This window comes from Aotus nancymaae, unplaced genomic scaffold (assembly GCF_030222135.1).
Source record: "Aotus nancymaae isolate 86718 unplaced genomic scaffold, 86718_ANA_hifiasm-v0.15.2.pri h1tg000059l, whole genome shotgun sequence".
NCBI classification, from domain to species: Eukaryota; Metazoa; Chordata; class Mammalia; order Primates; family Aotidae; genus Aotus; species Aotus nancymaae.
In genome coordinates this window covers 35,494,873-35,508,997 of record NW_026988473.1, presented here as the reverse complement: position 1 = coordinate 35,508,997, position 14,125 = coordinate 35,494,873, and the positions used below count along the sequence as shown (strand labels likewise).

General features: G+C 34.6%; 1 non-coding gene across 1 annotated transcript; it reads left to right on the top strand.

Annotated features, from left to right (window-relative positions):
- The first annotated feature begins 274 nt into the window (after positions 1 to 274).
- LOC135270382 (U6 spliceosomal RNA) lies at positions 275 to 381 on the top strand. Its single transcript, XR_010338526.1, has one exon. It is a non-coding gene; the product is annotated as a U6 spliceosomal RNA (small nuclear RNA).
- The last annotated feature ends 13,744 nt before the right edge of the window (positions 382 to 14,125 follow it).

Genomic DNA, 14,125 nt, shown 5'->3' with positions numbered 1-14,125 from the left:
CAGGGGTTGTGCACTTATTCACCACTCTTCTCACTCTGTTTGTTTAATCTGGCAGATACCTTCACACAAACTCTAGGCTAAATCATGTACTAGTTGGACACTAAATCACATCGTATGTTTCTTTCAGAGCTTAAGATCTTTATGTCAGCCTCCTTCACTAGATCACAAGCTCCTGCAGGAGAATTTTCACTATCATCATCTCCATAGCCCCACTTCTTGGAACATAGAGGAGCTTAATGCATGTTTGATGAAGAAAGAAATGTGTCTTGTCTTTGTGCTCACTTCAGCAGCACATATACTAAAATTGGAATGATACAGAGAAGATTAGCATGGCCCCTGTGCAAGGATGACACATAAATTCATGAAGTGTTCCATATTTTTAAGTGGGGAAGGATATGAACAGACACTTTTCAAAAGAATACATTTATGCAGCCAACAAACATACAAAAAAATGCTCATCATCACTGGTCATTAGAGAAATGTAAATCAAAACTACATTGAGATACCGTCTCACGCTAGTTAGAATGGCGATCATTAAAAAATTTGGAGACGACAGATGCTGGAGAGGATGTGGAGAAATAGGAATGCTTTTACACTGTTGGTGGGAGTGTAAATTAGTTCAACCATTGTGGAAGACAGTGTGCCGATTCCTCAAGGATCTAGAAATAGAAATACCATTTGACCAGCAATCCCATTACTGGGTATATACCCAAAGGATTATACATCATTCTATCATAACACATGCACACATATGTTCATTGTGGTACTGTTTACAATAGCAAAGACCTGGAACCAACCCAAATGCCCATCAAGGATAGACTGGATAAAGAAAATGTGGCACATATACACCATGGAATACTATACAACTATAAAAAAGGATGAGTTCGTATCCTTTGCAGGGGCATGGATGAATCTAGAAACCATTATTCTCAGCATACTGACGCAAGAACAGAAAACCAAACACCACATATTCTCACTCATAGGTGGCTGTTGAACAATGAGAACACATGGACACAGGGAGGGGAACATCACATACTGGGGTCTGTTGGGGCATGGGGGGTTAGGAGAGGGATAGCAGGGGGTGGGGAGATTTAGGAGAGATAACATTGGGAGAAATACCTAATGTAGGGGACAGCAAACCACCATGGCAAGTGTATACCTATGTAATAATCCTGCAAGATCTGCACATGTATCCCAGAAATTAAAGTATAATAAAAAATAAAAAATAAAACTACAAATGGAACAATAATTAGGATAGCTTAGTTTTATATGGAATCAGACCAATAAACCAAAGAACCTATAAAAAAAAGAAAAAAAGAAATGTGTCTTTCACAAAATTATCATCTGTAGTGAATGGTGTCTCATAGATTCACTTATTTATTTATTTATTTCCCACCAGGGCAGAGCACTGTGGTAAAGATAATATAACAGTGACAGAAGAAGCAGATAGCAGATTCTATTGCCAAGAGTATTTCTGTTGTAGTGGGAAAAAGACAGATCTAGAGATAAATACCATCAAGTACTATTTTTCACAGCAAATTCCAGTTTGGTAGTCAACCTAGATTATGCAACATCCAGACTGTTTTCTCCAGTAGAATAAAATAACAGTAGATCTTGATTGTAACTATTTTAAACATTATTTTTATTACATTTTCTTTATATGAAAGTGAAAGCACAATATAGCATATAAGATTCCCTCCAAATGTAAGAAGTAGATGATTACTAAACACACTGCCAATTTTAAATTTAAAATTTAGATATTCACACATAAATGTGATCCTAAGTGTGGACTAGAAACGTATAGAGCCAAAAAATTATATTGGGATATAGCTGTGATAATAAGGATACATAGTCATCATAGCAAATGTTAGCAATTTAATAGCAACACAATAAACAGATGAAACATGCAAACCTAATAAAGAGGCAACCAATGTGACATTTAAAAGAACCAATTAATTGTATGCTTTGTATTTTAATAATGTAATTCTAGATGAATGTCACTCAAATGATTGGCTAGATACAGCTATTTCTCACATGATATTTATGGAAGATATACCCAGAATTAGTACTATTTCTTTGCTTGTTAAGGTTACCAAATGGAATAAACTAAGCAGATACTTAATGGTGACTAGTAGACAGTTCATCTAATCAATCTTGTAACCCTAATTTATGAATAGGGATTTTGTGATAAGTAAAGAAGGTGTTGAATCCTAAGGGTACATCAGAATTGTGTCATGGCAGCTTTCATATATCAATTAAGCATAATGAGGTCCTGGGAACTCCTTATTCACCAAAACCAACACATAAGATTATTCATTTTGACAGTAATATAACTAATAATTTTATCTGAAATAAATCATTTTAAAAATGATTATTCCGGAATATACAATTTTAAGATATTTTGTAATGACAAAACTGTACATAAAAATAAAAATCTTGGCCGGGCGTGGTGGCTCACGCCTGTAATCCCAGCACTTTGGGAGGCAGAGGCGGGTGGATCACGAGGTCAAGAGATCGAGACCATCCTGGTCAACATGGTGAAACCCCGTCTCTACTAAAAATACAAAAAATTAGCTGGGCATGGTGGCGCGTGCCTGTAATCCCAGCTACTCAGGAGGCTGAGGCAGGAGAATTGCCTGAACCCAGGAGGCGGAGGTTGCGGTGAGCCGAGATCGCGCCATTGCGCTCCAGCCTGGGTATCAAGAGTGAAACTCCATCTCAAAAATAAAATAAAATAAAATAAAATAAAATAAAATTCTGTATACTGAGATATGTACAACATATCTGATATCCCCATCTTTAAAATAATACATTTGTAGAAAAACCTTTCAATACTTCTGTTTAATGGTAATATTTTGAATGAATCTTTTTTAAGAAGACAATCTAGTACATTTTATCCTGAGTAGCCAGTAATATGAATATTTTTTACTATATTTGCTACTTGAGATATATGATCCTCTAGCTGAGGTTACAACCATTCCATGGTGTTTTAAATATATTCATTCAATAACTCTTGTTGAATGCCTGATTTTTTTCCCTTTCACCGAGAATAAGAAGTAAAAAAGAAAAAATGAAGGAAATGATAGTCCTCAACAGGCTGCTAGTTCTGTTAACATGGAGGCTTTGTGACCACCATCAGAGTATGTTCCTGAATAATACAATGCCCTGGGTCATTTATTACATTGCAATGGATTTTCACAATCCACTATGGGTTTTTAGGAGTGCCCAACACCATCAGGGAAATGAATATGTCTTAATACTATTTCATTGCATTTATGACAAAAATTCTCTCATTTATGTTTTCAAGAAATTGTATGTAGATTAAGGTAGCAGGGATTGTATAGTTTTCAATTGTTGTCAAGTGAAGTAATAAAACATCTATGTCACTCTGAGACTGTACATTTCCAGGTTCGTTCTTAGTAGGGGAATCATTGTTCAGTAAGCATCTGCTGAGCACAAACTACAAGTAGGGATACTGTTTCTTATACTGGAAACCCAAATAAAAATCAATTTGAGCTTTCAGTTTACCTTGTACTAAATGCAAATAGCAACAATAAAAATACCTATTCAAATCTCAACTCTTCTGTATTTAGCATTTTTAATATCATTTTATATTGACATATATTTTTAATTGTTTTAATATTTAAGTCTAATTATGAAAATCTTTAGATACATATATTGCAACTAATATATTAAGCTCTAATAGAGCTTAATATATTGCAACTCTGTTGATATATTAAGCTCTATTAGGATAAAAACATAAATATGTGAAGAAAATTACTCAATCATCTAAGCTAATTAAGTGGAGATTTTTATTTGCATATTTGGCATTCTAGTCCTTAAACATGCTTGTTCAATCTTCTACTTCTAAATTTGAATTAAAATTACAGATAGAATTTTATTTTCCAGATGCTTATGCAATATTATATTATGATACTTAACAAACAAGTATGTTTTTCTTTATTTTTAATAAAATCATATGTATCCCAATAAACACATGTTGACATTTATGTATATGTTTTTGTTTTTTAAAAAGAGGACTATAATCTCTGTTTGTCTAGAACTTGATTTTCTCATATAACAATGTAATAACAAGAGCAGTAATTATAGATATAATTCAACATTTAAAACCAAATGGCTTAAATTGTTTATCCCAGTTTAAGGATACACCTTATCCTTGCATGTAAGATCTGTGACTGCAGATGGCCCTTATATTTATATTTCTATATCTAGGTCCTAACACCATATATGGCTTATAGTGAGGACAAATTCAATATTTGAGTGAATTAATGAATGTCTGAATTGTTTTCTGATCATAGATAGCACCAATATTGTTTTCACCCAGTTAAGGCTGGAAAGTAAAAACTCAATTCATTTATTTTGTTTAGATTCTGCCAATTTTGCTTTTAGGAAAGAGCTTTTTGGGGGCTTTTATTTTGTTGATATGATAGTTTGACTACCAAGAACTGATAAAATACTTAAAATTTTTAAAAATACCAAGATGTTATGCTGTTAACAGATGATACCCTCAAGATGTGAAATATAAAATATACATATAAAACTGCTACATTTCTAATTAAGAATTATGTTCTATTTATTCACTTATTTGTAGATTGCTATCACATTCCATAAAAAATAAACCCTTTATAACTCCTTCAATCTTTCCTGAGAGTGCATTGCAATTAACATGGCATTTAGGAAAACATAATCTGGGTATCCCTGTACTGTTTAGACTCTTGATTTAATAATAACTTACATGTTGCCTTCATTAAAAACTTGGAGTATTTGTTACCTCTGTATTTTTTATTAATGTCTAAGTGCTCTACATATTAGTGCTGCATAATGTTAAAATGTACTGCAGTAGGTTCATTATAACTGAATCATTTGCCCTAGTTTATTTAATGAGTAGATTTAGAGTTCAATATTTCTGAAGAAAGAAAGTTACTCTTTCACTTCTAGGAAATTTGGAGGTAAATGTCATTCATCAATTCAAGTACATATGGTTAGTAACTCCTAAATATGGTGCAGTAGGTAAAATTAGGAAGACATATAATCCAAATCTTTCATTTTAATTGAAATAAATGAGGCCAAATATACAGTTTTTAGAAGATAAAATTTATAAATTTCTCTGAACTGACTTGATATTGTCATTTTAAAAAATTTGCTAAGGCAGCATATTAAAAGGACCAGCAACTAGTATTGTCATTATCCTCACTCTTATTTTATGAGAGAAAATGTTATTTTAATATGACAAAGGTAAAAAAGAAATAATTTTAAACTATAAAATGGACCCCTATTTAAAAGATATAAGCCTGTGAAGAAATGCTATACTGTCTTTATTATTGTATTTTTAAAGGTGAAAAGTCTATAACTGTTAATAGACAATTCAGCAAACTGAATTTAGACACAGTAACCTAGAAATATTCAAATCCTTTCAAATCCACATATATTAATGTCTCTGGTGTTTGAAGATAATGACTAAAGAACTTTAACTACACAAAACAATGTGAAAAACTCAAAGGAACAGACAAAATGTTGGTTGGGTTTAAATCCACATTTTATAAAAAGAGGCCTTTACTCGGAATGTAGATATTCTTATTATGTCTCTTTCCTTATGAAATGCTAGATAAGATTTATTCACCAGTAAACTGAAGATTAAAAGCAGCAATATGAAGAAACCTAGTCTGGAGTAGGTTTGCAGACACACTTGCAATATATAGTTAGCAAGTGACAATGAGGGATAATGCAGAAAAATAGAACCAAAAGTTTTAAATATGACACAAATGCTCAGGAAATCTAGCTGCCTATCATTATTTAATGTTGAAACAGAAGTCCAGGTATTGTAATCCATTCTGAATGAGTAATATTTTCAAATTTTTTGAATTATTTTGTAAAACTTATAATTAAAGGAAGTGCCCAATAATAAATCATTTTTACTGCCCTTCACCCCACCAAAAAAAAAAAAAAGAAATCTTGCTTTACTTTTGCCTAATCTGGGTGGGAGTCTTTTGTATTTTTACTAAATTTTATTTTATAATTATTTTTGGTTAGAAAATTTTGAGACAATAGCACTGAGGAATCTCATACACTCCCCAGCTAGTTTCCTTTATTTATTAACAACTTACATTTGTATGAGTATTTTGTCACAATAAATCCATTGATACATCCTTACTAACTAAAGTCCATACTTTGTTCAACACTTATCAAACATGTCTTTTCTGTTCCAGGATCTCCTTCAAGATACTTTATTACATTTTGTTGTCATATAACTTAAGGCATCTATTGGCTGTAATAGTATCTCAAATTTTCCTTATTTGTGATGACATTTTTGAAGAGTACTGGCCAAGTTTTTTAGATGACTCATTAGTTAGAATTTAACAATTAAACTTTAATCTCTCAATTAGTATTTTAAAAATAAACTTCAACATTTAATGAACTCAATGGAAAACATTAAAGTAGACTTCATATTTCATATAAAATCATTTATAAGTATTGGCAAACAAATAATTAGGTAAACCTGTTTTACATTTAAAACATACAGTATCCAATTTTCTGAGTGTACAAGTTATGGTTGGGAGATGAAGAATTGTATATGCCTACATGTATTTGTTAACCCCAATTCCCTAACGAGCATCTCTACACTTAAAAGTATCAGAGATGACTTGAAAGCACTGGAATTCTTTTTTTTTTTTTCTGCACGACTATCCTGGTTCAGTGAGTCTTGGGCAGCAGACTGGTAGAGCAAGTAGGTGATGCAAATCAAATTTGCATGGTCAGAGAAAGATGACAGTATTTGTTCTTGTGCTAACATGAGTAACTCAGTTATAATAGTCCTATAAGCCAGGAATTATCCCAGAGATAAAATTAATGGAAAATTACAGACAGCCTGGATCTAGAATCTCATTTTATTGAATAATGTTTGTGTCCCATCTCTTAGTTCTCTTTTTTGACTGAATGGGAAGAGCTGATATTAAAGTAGAAGTGAAAACCCTCCTGTTTGGGGTTTCCCTTTCAAATGCCAGCAACCAACCACAGAGCTGTAATGCTGACGTTTTGTCTTCCTAGGCATTATCTTCTGCACTTTCTTTTACTAAACATATCGAGAAAAACAGGAGTCCTATTTATGAAAAGGGAAAACATTTGCTAGTTTGTAAGAAACAGGAATTCCTGCATCTTTGGGCTGGGGTTGAATTATCTCATCCAGAAGAGTCACAGCTGTGGTTTCATTGTATGATTCCCAGACTCCCTTATTAAATTCCTGTTTGAATAGATGTGGAAATGTAGATGGATGACAACAGAGATTTCTCTGGAGAATATCCTATTCAATATTAAAACTCTGCAATGGTGAATCACTGAAAATATGTTTACATCTATAATTAGAATTGCTCTCAGCATTAGACAGTGATTTAAGAATTATGGCATTCTTGGGGCCGGGCGTGGTGGCTCACGCCTGTAATCCCAGCACTTTGGGAGGCAGAGGCGGGTGGATCACGAGGTCAAGAGATCGAGACCATCCTGGTCAACATGGTGAAACCCCGTCTCTACTAAAAATACAAAAAATTAGCTGGGCATGGTGGCGCGTGCCTGTAATCCCAGCTACTCAGAAGGCTGAGGCAGGAGAATTGCCTGAACCCAGGAGGCAGAGGTTGCAGTGAGCCGAGATCGCGCCATTGCACTCCAGCCTGGGTAACAAGAGTGAAACTCTGTCTCAAAAAAAAAAAAAAAAAAAAAAGAATTATGGCATCTTTATTAACACAGCCTCAAACACTGTAAACTGGACTTAGGTGCTTAGGTGATAAGGCTTAAAACCTTCTAATATAATATGTGTTTATATCTCTGTTTACTCATTGTAGAATCAGTGGGAGAGTCAAGACACCCCAAAGTATTGCCAAATAATAACATTTCAAATAATAAATGAACTTCCTGAATACAGCCTCCTCTTTTATTCACTCACCATTTTTTTTCTAACATGAACATAGCAAACTATTTTCATTAAATGTTTTTATTTCCCTAAAGTGAAGAATCCAGATCTGTGACCTTTGAAGTATAAATGTAGATAACTCTGAGGTTCCTATGTTTGTTAGTATGTTTGAAATTAAAATTGCCCAGAAAAATTGGGATTTTGTGATTATCTCATATGGATTCACCTGTAACTGTATCAAAAAGTATTCAATAACCTTTTCTGGCTGTGAAATTTGTGTTCAATATATGTATATAGGACAGGCAAAGTAGCTAACGCCTGTAATTCCAACACTTCGGGAGGTTGAGCTGGGCAGATTGCTTGTTTTGTCTTCCTAGGAAGCTCAAGACCTTCTTGGGCAACATGGAAAGACCTTGTCTCTACAAAAAAATACAAAAATTAGCTGGGCATGGTGGCACCTGCCTGTAGTCCCAGCTACTTGGAAGGCTGAGGTGAGATGATGGCTTGAGCCCAGGAGGTAGAGGTTGCAGTAAGATCGCACCACTGCACTCCAGCGCAGGTAACAGAGTGAGACTCTGTCTCAAACAAATAAATAAATGAACAAATAAATAAATAAAATTATGTTTGTTTGGCCTTCTTCACAGATGCTAATCTCTTAATGAGCAAACACACCACTACATAACATCTTGAGACCCTAACAGATTTTTCTCCTTCTATTCCATTTTTCCTTTTGGTCTGGTCTTTTTTGTTTTTCCCTTTGTTTTTTTCTATTATTCATTACTCCATTGTCAGTGAGGTGACTTGTTCTCGGCCTTACCTCTTCCATGTTGCAATATGCCCAATACAGCTCTAGGCACTGTCTTCACACAGTTCTGTCAAATGCAGGGATGAAGTGAGGAGTCAAATGTCTTTCATGGTTCTTCCTTTCCTCAAGGAGAAAATTCTGTTTACTAATGCTCTCTCTAGAGTTTCTGTTGTATCTCATTGGCCAGACTGGATTACATGCCCATGAATTCTAAGAACGTTGCTTACTCACCTAAAGGGCATAGTTATTGGGAAAGAAATCAACAGTGGCTGCTCAAATTATGTTTTTTGAGGGAAGATAACTTACCTGATTTCTTAGTCTCATATCACTAGTGTCAAGGCTTTTAATAAACATGCTATATTAATGAACAAATATATCATGCAGTAGGTAGCAAAACTTATCAAAGCAGTATTCAAGAATATCTGACCAAAAGTAGCACATGTATCCTGTGCTTTTGAAAATAATCTCACAGAGCATCTTTAGTATGGCTTTTAAGTCATCTTACACCAAGCTGAGTAGAGGAAAAACTACAACTCATTATATTCTTCCTAAGATTAGATTAAGCCCTTGGGTTATCTAGACAAGAATAGAGACCTAAATGGCAGAACTGACCAATGTGAGTATAAATTTATTCAGCATATCTCACAATATCTTCCAGTAGACCTGATGGTCTCTAACAGAGAAACATGACTATCAGTGACTGTCCACACTTGATAGGGCTCTCTCAGGAATCCCCTGTACCTTTGGCCAAATTCTGTGTCAAGAAAACACATCTCTTTCCAAGAGTTAAGTGGAAAGACTAATGTGGAAGTAGAGTCAGTGTCCAAGCATTCAGAGCCACTAATTGTAACTACCAACAAGCCAGAAAGCAATATTTACCGAAATTGGCAAATAAATATTCAGCAGGAAGCTTCTTAAATAGAAATTTTAAGTTTTGGATCAATATAATAATTTCCTGGCCTGAATTTCTTTGAATGTAAAATAACAATAGAGTTTTAAAATTATCACATCAAATAAAATAAATCATAAATCCTACTTCTTTCTTTACTTTCATTGCTTACTTTCTTATATATACTAATTGGCTTAGTTATGTTACTATGCAAAAAGGAGCTGAAGACTAGCATCAAATATTCCTGGGAAAATGTTTATAATTTTTTTGTTGTCATCAGGTTGTATAATATTGTGCAATTGGCCTATCTTTTCTGTGTCTCAGTATACCAGCCTTGGAGGTGTGCCCATCCGATCTCTCTTCATTGGATCCTCCTTACCTGCCAGTCAGTAAGTGAGCCAGTTCCCAAACCCTGTATTATTTCCTGTTTCCTTGGTCCACTTCAAGTGGTCCAAGCTCTGCAGGCAGGACTAAGTTCATGAACATTAAACTTGGGCATTTGCAAAGGGGCCCACATTCAATACAATGTTCTGCTCTCAACATCTTAAAATTTTTAATAATTATACCTTTGAACTTATTTACGTTTGGTAAGTGAAGGCCTATCGGGCACTGAAGCATGCATGTCCCCTCCTTAAGGAATCCCATTACTTCCTTTTTATGCATTACTTTCCTGTATTAATCAAACCTTTAAACTTAAAAGTATAAAAGAAGGCAAAAGAAAGATAGAGCAAACCACAGCTCCTTTTTCTATTGCTTCTTCCTTGCAAATCCAAAAAGAAAAAAAACATTCTGGTCAATGTGCAGGTATCGACAAGTGAAATAAAAACAGTCAACTTCGTTTTGTGCAGTGCTTCCACTCTTCTTCTGGAAACAAACTGCATACATGTAAGCTATAAAAATAGTAATTGTGTAATTTTGTATACAAATAAGGGCTCGTATATCACCTTTGAAACTGGCATTGCACCAAATAAATATGAATGGAAAAACTCATGCTAATTATTTAAATTTTATTTTTCCATAAGTAGAACCACATTTATTAGCAAGTTAAATAAAGAAGTCTTTATAGCATGTTGAGAGAGGATGTGGAAGGAAAAAAATGCTTTGTATGTTAGCATGTTTAATGGCTCATTTTTCTTGAACAAGGGACCCCACATTTTGATCTTGCAATGGACCCTACATATTATAAAGGTGGTTTTGTTTACATATTTAGAGGTGCTGGTCCTCAAAGGGAGAACACTTTTATAAGAGGATACAACAAAGCTTCCATTATGCTACACTGTATAGCAGCCACAAAGGAACTTTGAGTTATTGACATCCAATTATCATCAGGCAAGGAGAGTTACCATCTTCTCAAGGGTGGTTGACATTAATTACAGGCTAAGACATTTATATGATAGGGACAAGCAGAGATATGTGTAGAACCAAGGGGATCCACTTGGGCCTCTCTTGACATTTCCTTGCTCATTGTAACTATGAGAGGAGACTTGGAGCAACCCCCTCCTGAGAAGGATATTGAGTCTCAGTTAACTCAGGAATGAAAGTTTGCTCTACAGTACCAGATAAGCTATAAAGCTCTGCCAAGAAGAAAGCTAATGTTCAGAATAATTTGGAATAAATATATAATGGAGGAGGGAAATGAATGTTATTGATCATAGTGTCAAGATTAATAGCAACAACTAGTGCTGTGATTCATCCTCCTTCCTCATGTCTTAAGTTTTCTCTGAAGAAGATTGTCATACATGGATTTGTGCAGTGCCAGAGATGAACTGTAGAAGTCATGGAATGCATTCTCGCATTTACACTCAGCGGGACCTTTTGTGAGCAGGATAACTGACTGACAGCCTTTAGCTGCCTAACCTTTCTATTCTACTATGACATTCTGCTAATGTTCACACTTTCTTTGGGCTGCTTCCAGCCAATGTTTGAACACAAAAGGAATATAAGATTAGTCCTCCTGGCCTGTAGACAGGACTTTCATAATTGGCAACTTTTTCTTGGAGAAATCTCACTGGCCTGTCCAAGAGTTTAACATATCTGTAATATAGGCTGTATTTACCCGTATCTCCATTCTTCCCTCTCCCTTCCTCCATCCGTCCCTTTCTTCCTTTATTCAACTTCCTTCCCTCTTTCTTAAACACCATACCTGATCTTGAGCTTAAGTCACTCAGTGCCTACTTCTGCTCCTTCTTTCTCTTCAGAAGTATTTTCTTTAAAAACTATCTTACACGTTTAATCCTATCTGGCACAACATTGACTGAGGACCCAAATGAACACAGTCAGTTATGTCTTTAAAAATAGTGGCCAAATGACAACATCTATAATATAACTATGTGTAAAACCTTTTGCTATATTTATTATGTAGATTATCATATTCACTCCAAAAAACAAAAACCATGATGAGATAGCTACTAATACCAATTTTAAAACATGAGAGATTAAGCTCAGATAGGTTAATTTCCAAAATCATGTAGATGGTTTATAAATGAACTAGGATTCAAACATAAGGATATGCATTGCACAATCTGTTTGATTACTACTCACTCCTATGAGACAATTCACAGCAGTGAAAGTGCAACCATAAAAAGAGGGCTTTGTCAGGCACAGTGGCTCACGCCTGTAATCCTAGAACTTTGGGAGGCTGAGGCAGGTGGATCACATGATGTCATAAGTTCGAGACCAGCCTGGCCAACATGGTGAAACCTCGTCACTACTGAAAATGCAAAAAAAAATTAGTTGGGTGTGGTAGTCAGTGCCTGTAATCCCAGCTACTCAGAAGGCTGAGGCAGGAGAATTGCTTGAACCTGGGAGGCGGTGGTTTCACCATTGCACTCCAGCCTGGGTGACAGAGTAAGACTCCTGTCAAAAAAAAAAAAAAAAAGGGAGAGCATCACTGACTTCGCTGCACTTTTCTGCCTTATATGTGTTATTCTCCTTTCCTAAAAATTCTTAATTCCATAGTTCCATTGTCTCCCTGTTTGCTGGCTATCTGATCATTTGAACCTCTTTATTACTGTGCTTCCTAAATTGCTTGTCACCTCCTTGTTTATTATTCCTTGCTTTAGATTTTTAACATTCTATTTTGCTCTATATTCCGATACTCATTACCTCTTTCTCAGTGCCCACACATTTTATTATTGATCCACTGTCTTGTTCCAATGTTTATCCCTTCAGATTTCTTCAATGCCTTATCCATATTTTGGTTTAATTGTGTCAGATGTAATTTTATTGGTTGTTTTACAAGTGCTATGACTTAATTATCTGAATTAGATGGTATTTGTTTTGCAACATTTATTACTAGATTTATTTGGGAAAGAAGAATTTTTAAAGTTCTAATATGTGGCATTAACTGTTCTGATGCTTTTAATTAGAACTTTGAGTAAAGTGAGTTCTTTGCTCTCTGGAAATTTCTGGGCAAGAGACCACTGAAGAAATGTTTTTAATTCTTGCTCAAGCAATTTTAAGAAATATTTTCTTTCTTGATTCTGAACCAAAAGTCCTATAAATTAAGCAGAAAAGATGTTGGACAAATATTTACAGGTAGGTAGGTGAATATTAAGGCCCATAGAATCTAAATTCTTACTAATAGCCACAAAAATTTCTTGGTAGTCTCCAGTAGTACACTTTATTTATTTTATTTATTTTTTGTTGTTGTTCACTTATTACATGTTGTTCAGAGTTTAATTGACTTGGAGGAACACCACTGCTCACAGTATCTTTAGCAAGGGTCATGGACATTGATAGTTATATTAATAATTTTATATTAATAATAATCACAGTTATATTAATAATTTTTTATAGCATATACTTTTGTCATTTGGGTTAAAAGGTTCATTCTGTCATTCTGGTATCTATAGTGATAGAACCAGACACAATCATCTGAAGTGTAGATGTCAGGCAATAATGGGGCATATGTTTCCAATGCTGGTTCTATGACAATTCTCTCCAAATATTTAGAAGCCATTTCAGGCCTGGTTGAGTTGGTGCCCCATTGCTATCTGCTATCAAAACTGGAGACATTACCACAAACATTTATCAGAAAGAAAATCAACAATTACAGTTTATTTTCCAAATGCTTTGAGCCTACGAAAAGAAAATGATGCCAAGAGATTGTCCCTTAATTTTAAGACCCTTGTGTAATTTAATGTAAAATTTGTGCATCTGCTTCTAATTAATTTATACTTAAAACATCAAGATATTCCACTAGTTTTGAATGAGCACAAGCATTTTCAGTTTTATTCATTTGTTAGAAGTTTCATTTTGTCTCCAGTTACGTGAGTTTCAGCACTAACAGATAGGTATCACAAAGGCTTGAAAGGTTTTTGGGGAGTATTTTCTTATATAACACCTTATATTTTGAACAAGGTTTGAGGTTGTCAGAACACTTCTCTTTTCATGTTATCATTGTGTTTCAGAATAATCCCACGAGGCATACAGGGCATGTGGCTTTGTCCCTATCTCATAAAAGAGAAAAACAAAGTCCACAGGTGTCAAAAGAGTTCTCTAAGTTACA